The 20321-nt window shown below is 38.1% G+C and overlaps 2 long non-coding RNA genes across 3 annotated transcripts in view; both read left to right on the top strand.

Moving 5' to 3' along the window:
• Positions 1-20321, top strand: part of LOC112654729 (uncharacterized) — a 134994-nt gene that overhangs the window by 72888 nt on the left and 41785 nt on the right. The gene's annotated exons all lie outside the window — the stretch shown is intronic.
• LOC112654717 (uncharacterized) overlaps positions 6169-20321 on the top strand; it is a 38427-nt gene continuing 24274 nt past the window's right edge. Inside the window, exons 1-2 of the long non-coding RNA XR_003133286.3 lie at positions 6169-6249; positions 7003-7046. This is a non-coding gene — a long non-coding RNA (uncharacterized LOC112654717). The remainder of the gene's footprint in view (positions 6250-7002; positions 7047-20321) is intronic.

Raw genomic sequence — 20321 nt, 5'->3', positions numbered from 1 at the left:
GAGAAAGTATAACAACTAATTCATGCGGGGAATATAAAAAGCAGTGAAAGGGAATAAAGGGGAAAGGAGAGAAAATGAGTGGGAAATATTAGTAAGGGAGACAGAACACAAAAGACTCCTAACTCTGGGAAGTGAACAAGGAGTAGTGGAAAGGGAGGTGGGCAGGGGGGTTGGGTGACTGGGTGATGGGCACTGAGGGGGGCACTTGGCGGGATGAGCACTGGGTGTTATGCTATATGTTGGCAAATCAAACTCCAATAAAAAAATATACAAAAAAAAGTACACCAGAACAAATTACAACAGAGAATTTTCCTAATCTGGGGAAGGCATTCAAGTCCAGGAAACACAGAGAACCCCCCCTCAAATCAATAAAAATAGGTCAACACCTGGACATATAATAGTGAAACTTTCAAATCTCAGAGACAAAGAGAAAATCCTGAAAGCAGCTCGGGACAAGAGGTCAGTAACCTATAAGTATGGAAACATTAGACTGACAGTAGACCTATCCACAGAGACATGGCAGGCCAGAAAGGACTGGCATGAAATATTCAGGATGCTAACTGAGAAAAATATGCAACCAAGAATACTTTACCAGCTAAGCTCTGTCATTTAAAATAGAAGGAGCAATAAAAAGTTTCCAGGACAAACAGAAAATAAAAGAATTTGTGATCACTAGACAAGCCCTGCAAGAAATATTAAAAGGGATACTTGAAGCAAAGAGAGAACTCAAAAATAACATAGACCAGAAAGGAATAGAGATAATATACAGACAGTGACTTTACAGGTAATACAACAACACTAAATTGTCTTTCAATAGTTACTCTGAATGTAAATTAGCTAAATACCTCAATAAAAAAGACACAGGGTATCAGATTAGATAAAAAAGCAAGACACATCAGTATGCTTTCTCATATTAGACTCATTTTAGACCCCAAAAAAACACCTCCAGAGACTCATTTTAGACCCCAAAACACGTCCAGATTGAAAGTGAGGGGGTAGAAAACCATTCATCATGCTAATGGACATCAAAAGAAAGCTGGGTTAGAAGAAAAAAAAAAAAGAAAGCTGGGGTGGCAATCCTTATGTCAGGTAAATTAGATTTTAGACCAAAGACTGTAATAAGAGATGAGGAAGGACACTACATCATAATTAAAGGATCTATTCAACAAGATGATCTAACATTTGTAAGTATTTATGTCCCTACCATGGTAGAAGCCAATTATATAAACCAATTAATAACAAAATTAAAGAAACACATTGATAATACAACAACAACAACAGCAATAATAATACAATAATAGTAGGGGACTTAAACACCCCAGTCACAGCAATGGATAGATCATCTAAGCAGATCAACAAGGAAACAAGGGCTTTGAATGACACACTGGACCAGATGGACTTCATAGCTATATTCAGAGCATTCCATCCTAAAGCAACAGAATATACATTCTTCTTAGGTGCACATGGAACATTTTCCAGAATAGATCATATACTGAGTCACAAATCAGATCTCAACCAGTACTAAAAGACTGGAATTATTCCCTGCATATTCTTAGACTACAATGCTTTGAAACTTGAACTCAATCACAAGAAGAAATTTGGAAAGAACTCAAAGACATGGATAAAGAACATCCTACTAAAGAAAGAATGGGTCAACCAGGAAATTAAAGAAGAATTAAAAATAAGTCATGGAAACAAATGAAAAAGAAAACAAAACTGTTCAAAACCTTTGGGATGCAGTGAAGGTGGTCTTAAGAGAGAAAAAACAAGAAAGTTCTCAAATATACAACCTAATCTTACAGCTACAGGGGCTGGAGAAAGAACGGCAAATAAAGCCTAAACCCAGCAGGAGAAGAGAATTAAAGATTAGAGTAGAAATCAATGAAATAGAAACCCAAAGAACAAGAGAACAGATCAACGAAACTAGGAGCTGATTCTTTGAAAGAATTAATAAGATCAATAAATCCCTTGCCAAACTTATTAAAAAGAAAAGAGAAAGGACACACATAAATAAAATCATGAATGAAAAAGGAGACACTTGATGAGATGAGCACGGGTGTTATACTATATGTTGGCAAATTGAATTTAAATAAGATATTTAAATTAAAAAAAAAAAGAAAAAAGAGCCACACAAAATATACAAACAATTATAAGAATATATTATGAGCAACTATATGCCAACAGATTAAGCAACCTGGAAGAAACAGATGCATTCCTAGCGATGTATAAACTACCAAAATTGAAACAGGAAGAAATAGAAAACCTGAATAGATTCACAACCAGCAAGGAAATTGTACCAGCAATCAAAAATTTTCCAACAGAGTCCAGGATGGGATGGTATCCCAGGGGAATTTTACCAAGTATTTTAAGAATTAATACCGATTCTTCTGAAGCTGTTTCAAAAACAGAAATTGAAGGAAAACGTCCAAAATCTTTTTATGAGGTTAGCATTATACCTTAATCTCAAAACTAGACAAAGACCCCATCAAAAAGGAGAATTACAAACCAATATCCCTGATGAACATAGATGCAAAAATTCTCATTAAAGTATTAGCCAATAGGATCCAACAGTACATTAAAAAGATTATTCACCATGACCAGGATTTATTCCTGGCCTGCAAGGGTGGTTCAACATCTGCAAATCAATCAATGTGATGCACTACATTAATAAAAGAAAGGACAAGAACCTCTCAATAGATGCAGAAAAGCATTTGACAAACTGCAGCATCCATTCTTAATTAAAACTCTTCACAGTGTAGGGATAGAGGGAACATACCTCAATATCATAAAAGCCATCTACGAAAAGCCCACAGCAAATATCATTCTCAATGATGAAAAACTGAGAGCTTTTTTCCCTAAGAAAACAGGAACACAGCAGGGATGTCCACTCTCACCACTGTCATTCAACATAGTACTAGAAGTCCTAGCCTCAGCCATCAGACAACAAAAAGAAATAAAAGGCATCCAAATTGACAAAGAAGTAAAACTCTTAGTCTTGGCAGATGACATGATATTCTATGTGGAAAATCCAACAGACTCCACCCCAAAATTGCTAAAACTCACACAGGAATTCAGCAAAGTGGCAGGATCAAAATCAATGCACAAAAATCAGTTGCATTTCTACATTTAGCAATGAGACAGAAGAAAGAGAAATTAAGGAGTTGATCCCATTTACAATTGCATCCAAAACCATAAGATAACTAGGAATAAACCTAACCAAAGAAGCAAAGGATCTGTACTCAGAAAATTATAAAACACTCATGAAAGAAATTGAGGAAGACACAAAGAAATGGAAAAATATTCCATGCTCCTGGATTGGAAGAACAAATATTGTTAAAATGTGTATGCTACCTAGAGCAATCTATACATTCAATGTAATCCCTATCAAAATACCATCAACTTTTTTTCACAGAGCTGGAACAAACAATCCTCACATTTATATGGAACCAGAAAAAAACCCAAATAGCCAAAGGAACGTTGAAAAGAAAACCAAAACTGGTGGCATCATAATTCCAGACTTTACAAGCTCTATTACAAAGCTGTAATCATCAAAACAGTATGGTACTGGCACAAAAACAGACACATAGATCAATGGGACAGAAGAGAGATCCCAGAAATGGACCCTCAACTCTATGGTCAACTAACGTTGGACGAAGCAGGAAAGAGTATCCAATGGAAAAAAGACAGTCTCTTTAACAAATGGTGTTGGGGAAATTGGACAGCCACATACAGAATAATGAAACTGGACCATTTTCTCACACCATACACAAAAATAGACTCAAAATGGATCAAAGACCTAAATGTGAGACAGGAATCCATCAAAATCCTAGAGGAGAACATAGGCAGCAACCTCTTTGACCTCGGCCACATCAACTTCTTGCTAGACATGTCTCCAAAGGCAAGGGAAACAAAGGCAAAAATGAACTATTGGGGCTTCATCAAGATAAAAACCTTCTGCACAGCAAAGGAAACAGTTAACAAAATCAAAATACAATCAACAGAATGAGAGAAGATATTTGCAAATGTCTTATCAGGTAAAGGACTAGTATCCAAAATCTATAAAGAACTTAACAGGGATCCCTGGGTGGTGCAGCGGTTTGGCGCCTGCCTTTGGCTCAGGGCGCGATCCTGGAGACCCGGGATCGAGTCCCACGTCGGGCTCCCGGTGCATGGAGCCTGCTTCTCCCTCTGCCTGTGTCTCTGCCTCTCTCTCTCTCTCTCTCTCTCTCTCTGTGACTATCATAAAAAAAAAAAAAAAAAGAACTTAACACACTCAACACCGAAAGAACAAATAATCCAGTCAAGAAATGGGCAGAAGATATGAACAGGCATTTCTCTAAAGACCTACAAATGGCCAACAGACACGTGAAAAAAATGCTCAACATCACTTGGCATCAGGGAATTACCAATCAAAACCACAATGAGATACCACCTCATACCAGTCAGAATGGCTAAAATTAACAAGTCAGGAAATGACAGATATTAGCGAGGATGCAGAGAAAGGGGAACCCTCTCACATTGTTGGTAGCAATGCAAGCTGGTGCAGCCTCTCTGGAAAATAGTAAAGAAGTTCCTCAAAAAGCTGAAAATAGAGCTACCCTATAACCCAGCAATTGCACTACCGGGTATTTACCCCAAAGATACAAATATGGCAATCCAAAGGGGCACCTGTACTCCAATGTTTACAACAGCAATGTCCACAATAGCCAAACAATGGAAAGAGCCCAGATGTCCATTGACTGATGAATGGGAATGGATAAAGATGTGGTATATATACACAACGGAACATTACTCAGCCATCAAAAAATGAGATCTTATGTGCAAGAACATGGATGGAACTAGAGGGTATTATGCTAAGTGAAATAAGTCAATCAGAGAAAGACAATTATCATATGATCTTAAATCCTAAATTCTTTTTTTAAAGATTTTATTTATCTATTCATGACAGACACAGAGAGAGAGAGAGAGAGAGAGAGGCAGAGACACAAGCAGAGGGAGAAGCAGGCTCCATACAGGGAGCCTGATGTGGGACTCGATCCCGGGTCTCCAGGATCACACCCCAGGCCGAAGGTGGCGCTAAACCGCTGGGCCACTGGGGCTGCCCTTCAATCCTAAATTCTTATATGTGGAATTTAAGAAACAAAACAGGATCACTGGGGAAGGGAGGAAAAAATAAGATGAAATATGAGAGGGGAACAAACCACAAAAGACTCTTAATCATAGAACACAAACTGAGGGACATTGGAGCAGAGGGGCATGCGGGGATGGGGTAACTGGGTGATAGACATTAAGGAGGGCACGTGATGTAATGAGCACTGGATATTATATCAGACTGATGAATCATTGACCTCTGCCTCTGAAACTAATAATAAATTATTTGTTAATTGAATTCAAATAAAAAAATAAAAAAATAAAACAAAACTCCCCAAAACATGTCCCAAATCACCATGCCCTTTCACACGTCTCTGTGTTTGACCAGGTGTTGTCTCTACCTGGAATTCCTTCATGCTTTACCTGGCAAATTGCTTCCCACCGTTGAAATCTCTACTGAAGATTGTCCTCATCTGAGTAGTCAGTCCTCTTTAGTTCCTCGGGAAGAGCTAATCACTTCCTCTGTTCTGCTGTGATTATCACAGCACCTATCACTGTGCATGGTATCTTCCACTGTCTTGTGTATCTCCTCTACCAAGCTATAAATTGATTAAGGCTGCTGACCAGGATTTGAATCATTTTATGATCAGGCCTAGGACAGTCAGTGCCTGGTGTGCACTAAAGGTTCATTAGATGACCGGCAGGTAGAATTAAATTGAAATGAGGTAAAGATAGATGGATATAGAGATAGATATAGATAGTTATAAAAAGACACACACACACACACACACATCTTTCTGTGGATGTCAATGTTCTATAAAACAGGGTCTTGGGTTCATAAGACCAAAGGTTCTTCCGCAATGGAACACAACAAGGATATTTGGAAGAGGTGTAGAGGGCGTTGTTCTTCCAATATATACACAGGAAACTGTCATGGGTAGAATAAAATGCTTCTGCAAATATCTGGTGTTTTCTTGGCACAGCTTCTCTTGGGCTTAGCTTTGCAAAATCTTCCCCAGGCTGTGTTTTCCTGGTTGCCATGGAGCCAATTCCCTTCTAAAGGAAACAATTGAGGAATTAAGTGACTGTGCTTGGTCTCCAGGTGGACAGAGAACAGCCAGCCCAACTTGTAATTTGGAACATTAAATTTTGTTTTTGGTATGCTTCCTCCTACCCCTGCTGTTATTCTTTGGTCTCTAACCTCTTGGAATTTGTCTTTCCCAATGTAACTCAGAGCCTAGCGTCCCATGATGCAGCTTGGTTTGGTTGGTTGTGTAAGAAAGTAAGAGCAACTGCATTTGTTCAGGCAAACCTATGATCATTTATGCCTGAGGCAGGGTGAGGAAAAATCAGGAAGCCAAAGGATTAGGAATCACACAGAATAAACTTGGCTGATAAGTAAATTCTGGGGCAGGGGGTAGGGGAAAGTGTTTAAAATATGAAGGTGGGAGAGAAATGACTAGATTTGCAGGATCTAGTTTAGTGGGATTTTATGAGTTTTGCAAACATTAGAGGATATACAGGGGACTCATTATATGACCCAACCTCCTAGAAAGCTTTAGGTGTAAAGAGAAAACTATTCTTGGTAATTAGACAACTTTAACAGAATAAGGCTGAAGATGGTGAGAAGAAACACCTAGAAAATGCTAGAAATGTTATTTACGCCAGTAGCTCAACCAGAAGTATTCTTCATTAGTGTGAGGCTACAAAAGGTTACTTTTCTTTTTAAAATCAAATGATATTGTTTTGAACACTCTTAAAGATTTCAAGATTGCTTGCCTTACATTAGCGCCACTCATAAAGAGTTCTCAGTTATTTCTAGGTACCCCAGAAGGGTGCCTCTCATTTGCCCACAAGTAGGTTAGTCAGTTGCAGCCACCTCATTGACCTTTTTTTATACTTCCTCTTCAGATCTGGCTCCCACTTGTCCGATCTTCTGCCCATGAAGCCTAATGGTGAGAGCAGAATGGTGATAACTTGCTATACCTTGATGTGCCAAAATTTCTCTGTTTGAGAGAAGTTTCTGAGCACATCAACACATGCAGATAGGTCCTGGGGTAATGTAAGGAAGGCAGGGAAAGAAAAAGTGAGGAAGAAATGAAGATATTGCATATATGCACTGTGCCTGGGCTCTAGTGCAGCAGGTTCTGAATGATTGTTGTAATAATTTACTACAATCATGATGTTGCACACATGTTAATGTGAACTCTCCCCATCCCAGGAGAAAACTGAGATAATGCTTCTTTTTTTCTCCCTCTCTTCCTTCTTTCCTCTTTCTTTTCTTTCTTTCTTTCTTTCTTTCTTTCTTTCTTTCTTTCTTTCTTTCTTTCTTTCTTCTTTCTCTTTTTCTTCCTTCCTTCCTTCCTTCCTTCCTTCCTTCCTTCCTTCCTTCCTTCCTTCCTTCCTTCCTTCCTTCCTTCCTTCCTTTTTCTTTCTTTCTTTCTTTCTTTCTTTCTTTCTTTCTTTCTTTCTTTCTTCCTTTCTTTTTCTCTCTCCTTCCTTCCTTCCTTCTTCCTTTGTTCTTTTATACAAGTATTTATTGAATACTGACTATGAGGCAGACATTATATTAATGCAGGAAATATAGTAGTTAATTAACAAAATAGACACAGTCTTGACTCTCACAGAACCCAGAATCTAGAGTGGCATAGAAACTACTCAGAGGGGATCCCTGGGTGGCTCAGCGGTTTGGCACCTGCCTTTGGCCCAGGGCACGATCCTGGAGTCCTGGAATTGAGTCCCACGTCAGGCTCCAAGGCATGGAGCCTGCTTCTCCCTCCTCCTGTGTCTCTGCCTCTCTCTCTCTCTCTCTTTCTCTCTCTCTATGTCTATCATAAATAAATACATCTTAAAAAAAGAAACTACTTAGAAACAAAGAATCATAAAAAAATTATTAAGTACAATTTTAAGTATTGTGAAGGAGATGGTGATGGTATTCTTTTATTATTATTATTGTGATAAGAACACTTAACATAAGATCTACTGTTGTAACACATTTGAAACACAATGCAAAATTGTTGACTACAGGCACAATGTTGTACAGCAGATATCTAGAACTAATACGTCTTGAATAACTGAAACTTTTTACTTGTTGAATAGCAGCTCCTCGTTTACCTCCTCTAACCCCTGGCGACCAACATTCTACTCTCTGGGAGTCTATTTTAGATATCTTGTATGAGTAGAATTACCCAATATTTGTTCTGTGCCTGGCTTATTCCACTTGGCATGATGTCCTCCAGGTTTATTCATGTTGTTGCAAATGGCATAATCTTTTTTCATTCTTCCTTTTTTTTTTTTTAGAGGGAGGAGAGGGGCAGGGAGAGAATCTCGAGTAGGCTCCACACCCAATGCAGAGCCTGATGCAGGGTTTGATCCACAATGCTGAGGTCATGACCTGAGCTAAAATCAAGAGTTGGATGCTTAACCAACTGAGCCACCCAGATGCCCCTCTTTTTTTTTTTTTTTTTTAAGACTAAATAAATACTTTATTGCATGTACATACCAGATTTTCTTCATTCATTCATTATGGACATTTTGGTTTTTTACATATCTTACATAATGCTTCAGTGAGTATGACAGTGCAGATATCTCTCTGCGATCCCAGTTTCATATAACTACATATCATATACCCAGAAGTGGGATTATTAGATCATATGGTCATTCTATTTTTAATTTTTGAGGGACCTCCATACTATCTCACATAGTAGCTGCATCATTTTACATTCCTACCAACAGTGTACAAAAGGGTTTTTTTTCCTCTATAACCTCATCAATACCTTTGTTTTTTTGATAGTAGCCATCCTAATAGGTGGGAGGTAAATAGCTCATTGTGGTTTTTGATTTGAATTTCTCTCATAATTAGTGGTGTTGAACATTGTTTCATATATCTGCTGGCCATTTGTATCTTCTTTGGAGACACATCATTCAAGTTCTTTGCCTATTTTTTTCAACTACACTCTTAAGAGTGTATCGTAAGAGGGACAGACCTCATCTGGGAGTATATATGTATTGTTGCCATGCTGAGAAAATAAAATATGAGATCCAGTTAAATTTGAAATTCAGAGAGACAACAAATCTTTCAGTGTAAGTATGCCTCATAGAGTATCTGGGATATTCTTACACTAAAGACTTATTTGTTGATTCTCTGAAATTCAAATTAAACTGGCTATATTTTATTTGGCAACCCTATGTGTGTGGACTAGAGGAGGGAGTAATTAAGGAAAGTTACTTTTAGGAAATGATATCTGAACTTAGACCTGGAGGACAATCGATATTATCCAGGTTCAGAGGTGTGGGGAAGAAAACAGAGGGCAAAAGTATACCAGACAGACAAAGGAATAGCATGTGTATGAAGTGGAAAAGATCTGGTAATTTTAGTCACTGTGGGCAAAATGTAATGAGTAGAGGGAGGGGTGGAATTTGCTGATGCTAGAAAGAGATGACAAGGTAGAAAAATCAGGGACTAGGTTAAGTATATCCCATGTTAAACACATTGAGGATGGAAATTAGAAACCTAGGCTCTGGTCTTTGGGTTACACTGAGCAGCCTACTGGTCTTGGGCAAGTTAATTCACCCTCTGGATCTCAATTTACTATTCATGGGCCAAATACATGTTAAATCCATGGGCCAAATACATGAGATCACAGAATGCAGACCCTGAAGGGTTAACTCAAAGAAAACTCAAGTTTATCTAACATAAAACCCACAAGGTACAGGTGACTGAGTAAGGCCTTGGCAAGGATGCTACAACAATGAAAGTTATAAAGAATTCTGAAGTCAGAAGTCTTAGATTCAAAGCCAGGCTCTGTCATTTTTCCACTCTGTGGCCTTGGGTAAGTGAGTCAACTTTGCTCTGAGCCTCCACATTTCTCATATGTAGGACAAGATTAACAACATCTTCCTTCCTAAATTGTCATTAAGACTCATGATAACATAAATAGAATGCTTACCAATACAATACAGCCTTATACATAGTAGCTGCTCAGCCAATAATTTTTTGTTCAGCTAGGTTGATGGTTCATAATTTTAAAGAATTCTGGAAACCTTTGGTGGAAAACAGTGAAGGAGAAAAGAAGCAAACTATTGCCCTAGACACACATTATGTACATCATGGTTTGGGCTTATGGCTATTCCTGCTTTTGGGATTGCAGGGGATATGAATGTAAACAACAGATTCTTAGGCTATGAAGTATCAAAAGTTCAAGAGGCACAGAGGGAGAGACAAAGAAAGACTATGAACTTTAATATTTCCTTTATTCTCCACTTCCTCATCTTCAGTTAATTGCCTAAGCAACCATTAATGAATACCTTTCATGCAGCTATTAAGCAGCTTATAATCTCCCTAGAGGAAGACAGATAAATAAAAAAAATGAATAGGTGAATAGGTACATGGATGCATAGTTATTGATTGTCCCAGGGGAGTAAACCTTATTAGTAGGAATTTCATACTAAGGAAGAAGACAGTTTTGGAGAGACCTTGGGATATCCCTCAGAACACACAATGGAAGCTGTCCCTGCTCTCCAATAATGGCACTAGCTCCCTTTCCTTGCTCCAGCACAAGATGTACAGGTATTTACGGCTGTGGAACATGTTTTTGATCTAATTTTTCAGTTCCCTCAAGCACACTGAAAGCAAATGGTTGGTACTTGCTGCGGTAGGTTAGTATTTGATAAATGTTGGTTGAATTGAATTGTTTACCTAATGGCCCAGTGCCAGGTAGATGGCCAAATATTTAGTGGAATCTCTCATATGTTGAAAAAGCAATGGAAGTACATGCTCATTGAGCTGTTAATTTTTTCAGCAAAGATGGATGTGTGTGAATCCATCCATAGCTGAGTCTAGTTCATGCTTCTGCAAAGCAACTGGCCATATTAGGAAAGAAGTTGGTTGCCTAGAATAGACAAGCTAATCCTTTAACAAAGGCGATGCTTGGACTCTAATTCCCAAATGTAATCCTTTAACAAAGGCGATGCTTGCAACTCTAATTCCCAGAACGAACAGATTATAAGCATTTACAATTTGGGGTTCTATGGAATGTTTAGTTATAATTGACCATGGCTTAATGCTTCTGGAAAGTCTGGGGTTTTTTTGTACCCCTCTTTTGGAAGATAAGAAAACCATCTGGAACAAAGAATTAAGTTTAAGAAGGTCAACCTCCTACACCTTTGACAGTTATGGTTTTGGGCAAAGGAAACTGTTGTTCCAGAGGATGTCCCTGAGGCACCAATCTTCATAATCACTCAAGAAAGGTTCAATTGTGTTCAGAAAGGCTGCTTTTCCTCACAGGAAAAGGAGTAGCATGTTTTAGAATTATCGCCAACTACAAGAGTTGAGATGAAAATATCAGGACTGCTACTTAGCATATTCAACTGATATCCACCCTGCCAGTAATCACAGATTTGGGTGGTAGGTGCTCAGCCACAGTTGAGAAAACCAGACCTTCTAGGAGGATCTAAGCTAAGTGAAAAGAAAGGACTGATAGTGGTAGAAAATATATAAAACCCAACTGCTCAAATAGTGTAAAGATGCGCATCACTTAACACACAGTACTTTTGTGGGGTTTTTTCCTTCCCAATTTAATCACTGAGTTTGTATTACTCCTTTAGGGGGCTACCTCTTTTTTAAATTTTTAAATCCATTTTTCAATTTCTGTGTAAATTATCATGAGCCTTATTCTCTGACCAGTTTAAAAGGTGAAATGTACTCAGACCTGCTTTCTTTGGTTTATATCAAGCCTTCATAATTTAACTATAAAAGCCACTTACTTAATAAAAAGTCTATAGCCCACCATTAGGATCATTATCAGCATCACCATTGAGATGATTTCTTATAAAATATAGGTTACATTTTAAAATTCAGTTTCTTTTTTGAATTTGAGTTTATGGAAAAATGGGTTCACAATGGATATAATTGCTAGAAATGCAAACCAGAAAATTAAGAAATTTGAGAGTTAGAGTTGGAATAAGAAAACACATAATTTTCTATTGTAATTACTAAAGAAAAATCTCTATTATTACTTATTTCCTCAGTGTTCTGAAAGTGTGTAATTGTTTCTGGGAGTTAAAGTTTGGATGATAGATACTTTAAGTATTTTTTATATGCTTGTCTCCCCCAGACAGATGAGATTTGAAGGTAGTGACTTTTTCTGATTCACTTGGATCTCTAATATCTAACACAGTACCTGGTACAGAATAATTAGCACAGGAAAACTGTTAAGTAAATGGCTTTGGAGATGGTACTACTATAGTATGATATTTTTCAAGGCAAGTGTTGCCTGCAAGCCCCCTAGAGACATTTGTGGAATGATCTTAATGATGTGTGTGTGTGAGTGGAGGTTCTACTTTGGGGTCAGGATGCTAAATGTCCTAAACAAATGTTGGGGACAGTCTTGTCGAATTTCTCATATGTTCAGTTGAATAGTCTCTAATATCCTGTGGCTCTCCAATGCTGAGGATTCTCTTCTGACACACTGAAAAACTCTAGAAGTCATTGCTCCTGCCCGTGGGATTGAACATAGGTTAAATTATATTCGAAGGCTACTTTTTTCAATACTTGTGAAAATCCTTAATGAATGCTCTTTGACCTAGTCATTCCATATACGAAACTTTATCCTAGAAAAATAACAAGTAGGATTGTTATGGAGAAAATATGTATAGTTTCACTTGAAACAAAATAGGGTGACTTGTGTGTCCTGTCTGGCTGGGGACTTTCCCCCCTCCCTTATGGCATTGTCATTCCCTCAGTGCTGGGCAAGTCCTTACTGACTTGCTGTTGACCACCCTACAGCAGAACCCTCTCTTTTGCTGAATGAATATTTTGAGATGCTGCTTGAAAACAGAGGACATGTGGTCATCAAGTTGCCTTCTAAGGCATTGGGGTTTAGTTAACCTCATGACTTTTGCTTTTCAGAATCAACAACATAAGGTCAGGGCAGAGAGAAGTTCCTTGTGAGAATTAAAAGCAATTAGGAGAGGTTAAATATGGAAAGAATTTTTTAAAAAGGAATAGATAGACTCAGAGACTTGTGGCCAAGTAATAAAGTTGATGAGCTTGAGCCAAAGAGGGATGTTTATAAAGTAGTTTTTGCTATGACGTGCATTTGACTTGAAGTTTGTCTTTCTTCTTCCCATGCTGGCTGATGTTTCAACCTGATTGATGGGCTAAACAGAGATTACAAACAGGAAAAGAGTCAACAGGAAAATAGAGCCCTACCCACTGCCTCCCCTCACCAAATCCCACCTCAAAATGCATTATAGGGAGACAAACAGCTAAAAAACACAAAAAAAGAGATTTACAGCATATGGAACTGATCTTAGATTTGTATTCTGAATTTGTTTTTAAAACCCTTTGTAAATCAGTAAGGGTAAGGCATGGAAGCATGAGGAAAAATATCAATGGGGAAATCATATGAAAGGAAATATGGATGGCAAGTAAACGTAAACTTCAACTTCATGGGGAAAAATGAGAATACAAATCAAAGTCATCTTGAGATACTATTTTTATACTGAGATACCATTTAAACCCAGGAGACTGGCTTTGGTGTGTATGGGGCAATAGAGGGGGATTCGTTATTGGTTTGGTTTTTTGTTTTGGTGTTGTTTTGTTTTGTTTTTTACAATATCAACCTTTTGCAAAGATATAGATCAATGGGAACTTATATTCTGATAGTGGAAGTATACACGGGCTCAACTATTGTGGAGAGCAACTTAATAGTATATATCACATGATACTATAATATAACCCAGCAAATTCTCTCCTAGGTATATTCCCAGGACGCTTGTTCCCATTGCTTAAGAATATAAGTATTAAGGTTTACTTTGCAGCATTGTTTTTAATAGTGAAAAAAGTGGGAGGCAATGTATTGTTTATTGTTAAGTTATCAACATTTAGCCCATTAGGAAGATGTTTTGCTCCAACAGAGCAACGTTAATTATCACAGCCTCTCATGTTCTCTGCACAGGAAGAGGAAAAAACTATTGGGGAGTCTGATATAAGGAAGTGAATTTGCAAAGCTTGGCTCCTCTCTCTCTTTTCTTGGGAATATTAATATTCCTCCATGCAAAAGTGCATAAGCTCTGCTTCATTCCAAAAGATTTATAGTCCTGCACTGTGGTGTAGGAAAGATGGAGCTAGGTGATTGCTGCCCGTAACTTAGGTTCTGGGGTTCAGAATTAGGAAGTCCATTGGCTCACAGATATAAGCCATAGTCTTCAGTTCAGTTTTATCAGTAAAAAGATGACATTCTGATCTCCATCTGCCATCCTCCTTTATTTCATTTCTTGAATGGGTCAGTATAGATGTATGCTATTTATTGGGCCACTTGAATCTCAACACTGGAAACAAGTAAGAAATATAATTTGGGAACAAAGGATATATGAATAAAGAGGCTCTCAGATGACCAGGGCAGACAGATCTATGCTTTGGGGATATTACAGTAGGCTGTGGCCGTGGGGGATTTTTACCTTAGTGGTTTTCTTCAGCTTACAGTGGCTTTGTACATGCCATGCATATGACTGTTTTTAGAAAGGCAAGACTACACCCATGAAGCCTGAAACAAACATCATGTAGCTCTACCCTCCACTGAGCAAAAGCAACTGTTCAGCAGGCTATCAGCTTCAGAAAGTGCAGGCCAGGGTGACATCTTAATCAAATGATGAGGACTTAAAAATGCAGATTGCCAGCTTGACCTGTACCTGTATCTGGGCCAGTTATCATAGGACAAGCTGAGGCAAAATTAAATCTTCTAAGCCATTCTTGAACATAATGGCATTTGCTGATTTTAAAGTGCAAGGCAGACTGAACTCCACAAGAATTATGGAACACTAGCAGAGTCTAGCTTTAAACTTTTACAACTAGACCTAACTAGGTAGCCCCGGATCACTGTTTCAAATTCCATTTTGCTTCCAAGACTATAGAACTTTAGAGTAGCTCATACTGGATATCTTGGATTTATTGGGAGTATTCACAGGCAAAGGGGCCACTCAGTGGCACACCAAAGCTAGCTAATACCACTCAAGAGAATGATTGTTAAATTTTCATTAATTTTACTAGGCTTTGATGTCACAATGGTGGGAGCATTTATGCTTCTGAAATCAGTAATCCCTATTAGGGTTCATCCTCATCCCTACCCCCAGCCAATTGTTACTTTTCCCACCATGTGCTTTCATATTCACTTTGGGGTTGGAAATTTGGACCTGAATTGAGATCCAATCTGTGGCAGATGCTATTATTTTCAATCAAGAGAAGGACCAGGGCACCAGTTATAAAGAGATATGCCATTTGGAGTGGGGGAGATTGAAGTAGAGAACTCAATGAAATTATTGCAGACCCAATAATTAGGAAGACAACAAAAGAATCCTATGCCTGGAATAATCTGTCTTTCATAGACTAATCTCCTTATGGATTCAAGAAACTGAAGAAGTTTGAAACACAGTGTAGTAAAAAAGAAAAATACAACAATAAGCAGAAAGACAGGGTGATTGAACTAGGAGAAGAGAAATTTCTTTAGGAAAATAGTAGAAACTCTACAGAATAGGCAAATTTATATAAAAGAGAAATTAAGATTTTAAGGGTGGAACTTACAGAAAATATTAAAAGAAAATGGAGATGTATCTCAAACTCAGTCTCTTGGAGGCCTTGAAAAGGGGTTGCGGGGGCTGGGGAGGCACCACCTTCATTGTTGCCCAGTCAGAAGCATCAACTGGGACCCAGGGAAGAAAGTAAAAACTTAAGGAACAAATGAATAGTGGCCCCAGGAAAGGCCAGGATTTAGGTCACTGTCAAGAGGCAAATTTTTAAAGTTGTATAGAAAAGCAACTTGTTATGATCTTATCCCTTAGATGAAGTCATTTGAAATATTACTTTGGAAAACTTAAAGATGAGATCCCCTTAAGGACTGGAACAGCTCTCCTGAGTGCCTGCAGAACAGTCTGGACAGATTCCAGAGAAGAAAATGAGAAAGATCAGTATTTCAAATAATTATGGGGAGAGTTTTCCAGGTGCCAGTTTCTGCATGTGGAAATATAGGAATTGCTTGTTCTAAGAGGAAATGGGTCTGAGAAAATTAGTGAATTAGCACTCTAAAGGAAGGCAAAGATAAGGTCTTCTAAGAGGAAACGGGTCTGAGAAAATTAGGGAATTAGCACTGTAAAGGAAGGCACAGATAAGATAATTTCCCACATGATAAAAGTTTAAAGAAACAATAGGCAGTGCAAAGATAGGCTGAGTCCAGCCCTGGTTGAAGGTTGAGCTAAAGGAGACATCTTCCAGTTGAGATTATTCAACCAGGAAAGGTGAAAGTGGACAAGGTTTTGAACAGTGGATTGTTTCAGCAGGTTCAGAACAAATTGATTTCATATCTCTTGTCAAGAAAAAAATGCAAAACCAAATCTGCAGGAAAATGCTAGAAAACTGAATGTCTGTGTCAGAAATTAAACCACAAATTTGTGAAAGACACTCAGGGCTAGCAAAATTATAGTCCTTCATGAAGTAGACGAGGAAAAGGAATGATTAAGAAGCCAAACAAGCTGCTTACACACCCTCTAGAATCTTCCACAAAGATGTACCAGAAGTGAAATTATGCATTATAGGGGCACCTGGGTGGCTCAGTTGGTTAAATCTGCCTTCAGTTCAGGTCATGATCCTGGGGTCTGGGATGGAGCCCTGATTTGGGCTCCCTGCTCAGTGGGGAACCTGCTTATCTCTCTCCTTCTGCCACTTCCCTGCTCATGTTCTCTCTTGCATGCCCTCTCTCAAATAAATAAATAAAATCTTTTTAAAAAAAGAACTTAAGCATTACAGTATTATCCATTATTACAACACCCCCTACATACATACCCACACATCACACACGCCACACAGCAGAAACAAATGCTACTCAAGGTTAGAACACTTAAACAGTATAGACATCCCCCTCCGGATCACATGAGTTCCTGGGCCTCGCTATGTCACTATAGGCACAGATTTCAGAAAAACCAACCTAATTTAATGTGGTATTATTATTATTATTATTTTTAAAGATTTTATTTATTTATTCATGATAGTCACAGAGAGAGAGAGAGAGAGAGAGAGAGAGAGAGAGGCAGAGACACAGGCAGAGGGAGAAGCAGGCTCCATGCAGGGAGCCCTACGTGGGATTTGATCCTGGGTCTCCAGGATAGTGCCCTGGGCCAAAGGTAGGCGCTAAACCACTGCGCCACCCAGGGATCCCTCAATGTGGTATTATTAACAAAAATCATAATGCTGTACATTAGATCTCTAGAATCACTCATAACTGCAACCTTGTACCCTGCGACCAACATTTCTTCATTCCCCCACCTCCCTGCCCTTGGAAACCACCATTCTACTCTCTGCTTCTATGTATTCAACCCTTTTCAATTCTCCAGGTGAAGTCATGCAGTCTTTTTCTTTCACATAGATACCTTTGTGTGTGTGCTTGTGATAAGAGTACCTGAAATCTACCCTTTTAGAAAATTTGCCCTTGCTTCTCATCGTGTGTTTCATATTGATTTAGTAAGCCATGTGATTTGAACAACTTAACTTGGTCTGTGAATGGTTTTGTTCCATGGCCTCTGGGATAGCTCTGCTAGGGGTGTATTTGGAGTCTTTCATGTAAGAAGATAACTTCCCACATGATAAAATCAATTCTCAATTGGTTCATTTGGTTAGACAATGAGTGTTATTTCCTAGATTTTTATAACTAAACTTTCATCAGTAAATAAATTAAAGTGCCATTTATATCTATAATGGGATCCATACAGTTATTAAAATGACTAAAATGTTTTTTTTTATGTTACCTCAGGGATAAACCTAAAATATTTAAATTTCTTAAGGATGCACACAAGACCAACTTATATGAATGTTAAAACATACCAGTGACTAATTGTTACTCATGATTCAGTTTACCCTTCTTTCTTCTAATAAAAGAAGAGCTCCTCACCCAAGATTTGGCAGAGTATATGAGTATATGATCATGTGGCCAGATATTTTCTGGCCTCCCTTAAAGTGAGGTATAGCCATGAGCCAAATTCTGCCCAATATGATAGGAGTAGAAATATGTGTGCAATATCATTGTTACATACTTAAATGTGTGAGGTTGTTGCACACCCACCACTACTTCTCTTTTCCTTCTGATGGCTGAAATGCAGATACCAGCTTCACCGATATAGACACCTAAGATGATGATTCAGTACCAAGAGTAGGAACCTAGGTCCTGGATAAACTTGTGGGTAAGGTCATCTGGCCTGGGTTGCTAAGTCCATCATTGGATTCCATGGCATTTTTGAGCCGTTGCATTTTGCTAATTCTTTTGCTATAGCAGCTTAACATGTATCCTAATTAATATAATACAAAGTGATAAATTTATTTTTGAATACTTATGCGGTAAAATATAAAACATTAGTGAAGTGATACATATCAATTTTAGGATCATGGTTAACTCTGGGGGAAGGACAGAGGAGAAAGGATGGTGTAGTGCAAAGGAGGTGATCTAAAATTAGTAAGATGAATTCACAAAGTCATAGAAATCCAGGCTCATTATTCTGCTTTTGCTTAGACCCTATGTGTCACTTCCTTCCTCAAGGTCTCAAGATGTTTGCTGGAATCCAGCCATCACATTCTTATTCCAAACAGAAAGCAACAGGAAAGGGGAAAGGAAGAAAGAGGCCCATGCCAAATTTAAGCTCAAGTAATGTGATTTTATGTAAATCCCACCCCAAAACACCTGCTTACCTCTCCCTATTAGTCTTGCACCCTCTATTTTATGCTCCATGCTGTGGCCAGAACTGTCCTATATTTTATGTAACAATAACTTCCCATCCCTTAGGATTTAGTTCAGACCTTAAATCTGCATATGAGTTCCTTCATGATACAACTATTATCCTCACCAGCTCTAGCTCCTGCCCTGCTTGCAGATGCTCTAGACCAATCAAATGCTTTTAGCTCCTGAAAATTGCTCTGCTCTCTTGCTCCACTGCCTTGGCAAAACTATACCTCCTTCTGTTTGGAGCATTCTTTCCTCAGTTAACTAACCCCTATTTTTTTTCCTTTAGGATTACCTACTATATACTCTTTGAGCTCTGTAAAATATTCCTTACCTTGGGTCTGAACCAGGTATGACATGAATAAACTTTGAAGACAATTCTATGTACATATACACAATATATAACACTTATCACACTTATTAAAATTGTTTATCTAGAAAAGCATGTGGAAATATAGGAATTATAATTATCTATCTCTTCTAATAGATACTGAACTCAAGGGCAGAGATTCTCTTGTGTCTCTAGGGCTTAGCATGCATGAGTTGCTTAATAAATAGGGTAATTATATAATTTGCCTTCCAAACTGGAACACTATTAATCATTCCATTGGGACAACACATGTAAGATGGGCAAACTGAACATATGATCTTCCTATCAATAAACGTCTGCTTGATATATATACACACCATTGGATTGGTATGTATACATTGTCAGAGTATATACACCATAGCATTGGAACTTTTAAAAATTTGGCTCCCTTACTAAGCTTGTAGTTACTTAATGACTTCAGCACCCAGAATAGTTCAGGGCACACAGTTAAGTGCTTCAAAGTACATCAATCAGGACATGCTACCACCTACCACCTTGGACAAAGCATTGACCCTTTTTGTACAAGAGAAATTGGTAGAGACTGATGATTCAAATAAGAAAAAAAGAGCACTTTCAGTATCATGTATGAGAAAATACTTTTATAGAAGGGGTCATATGAACCATAGTGTTTTCTGCCACTAACCTTTCCTCATATGATTGTCTTTCCTGAGGAGGGTTCTTTTTCCTCTTATCTACTTAAACCTTTGTGATATCCCACAGTCTTCCAACATTAAAATAGCTGACCCTTGGATAAAATGGGGATTGGGATGCTGACCCCCACTATACATATAAAGAAATCGATGTATAACTTTTGACTCCCATAAAACTTAACTGCTAATAGTCTACTACTGACTTACTGATAACAGTCAATTAACACACATTTTGTAGGTGTATGTATTACATACAATGTAATTGTATAGTATAATGTATAGTAATGTATAGTAATCTGGAGAAATGAAAACATTATTAATAAAATTATAATCAAGAGAAAATATACATAAGTACTGTACTGTATTTATGTTTTAAAAATTACATGTGAGTAGTCCAAACCCATGTTGTTCAAGGATCAACTGTATTTCATCCCCCCCCCCATATTTGTT

Source organism: Canis lupus, chromosome 15 (genome assembly GCF_003254725.2).
Source record: "Canis lupus dingo isolate Sandy chromosome 15, ASM325472v2, whole genome shotgun sequence".
Lineage (NCBI taxonomy): Eukaryota > Metazoa > Chordata > Mammalia > Carnivora > Canidae > Canis > Canis lupus.
The sequence above is the reverse complement of the archived record's forward strand: the minus strand, read 5'-3'. Positions and strand labels throughout refer to the sequence as shown.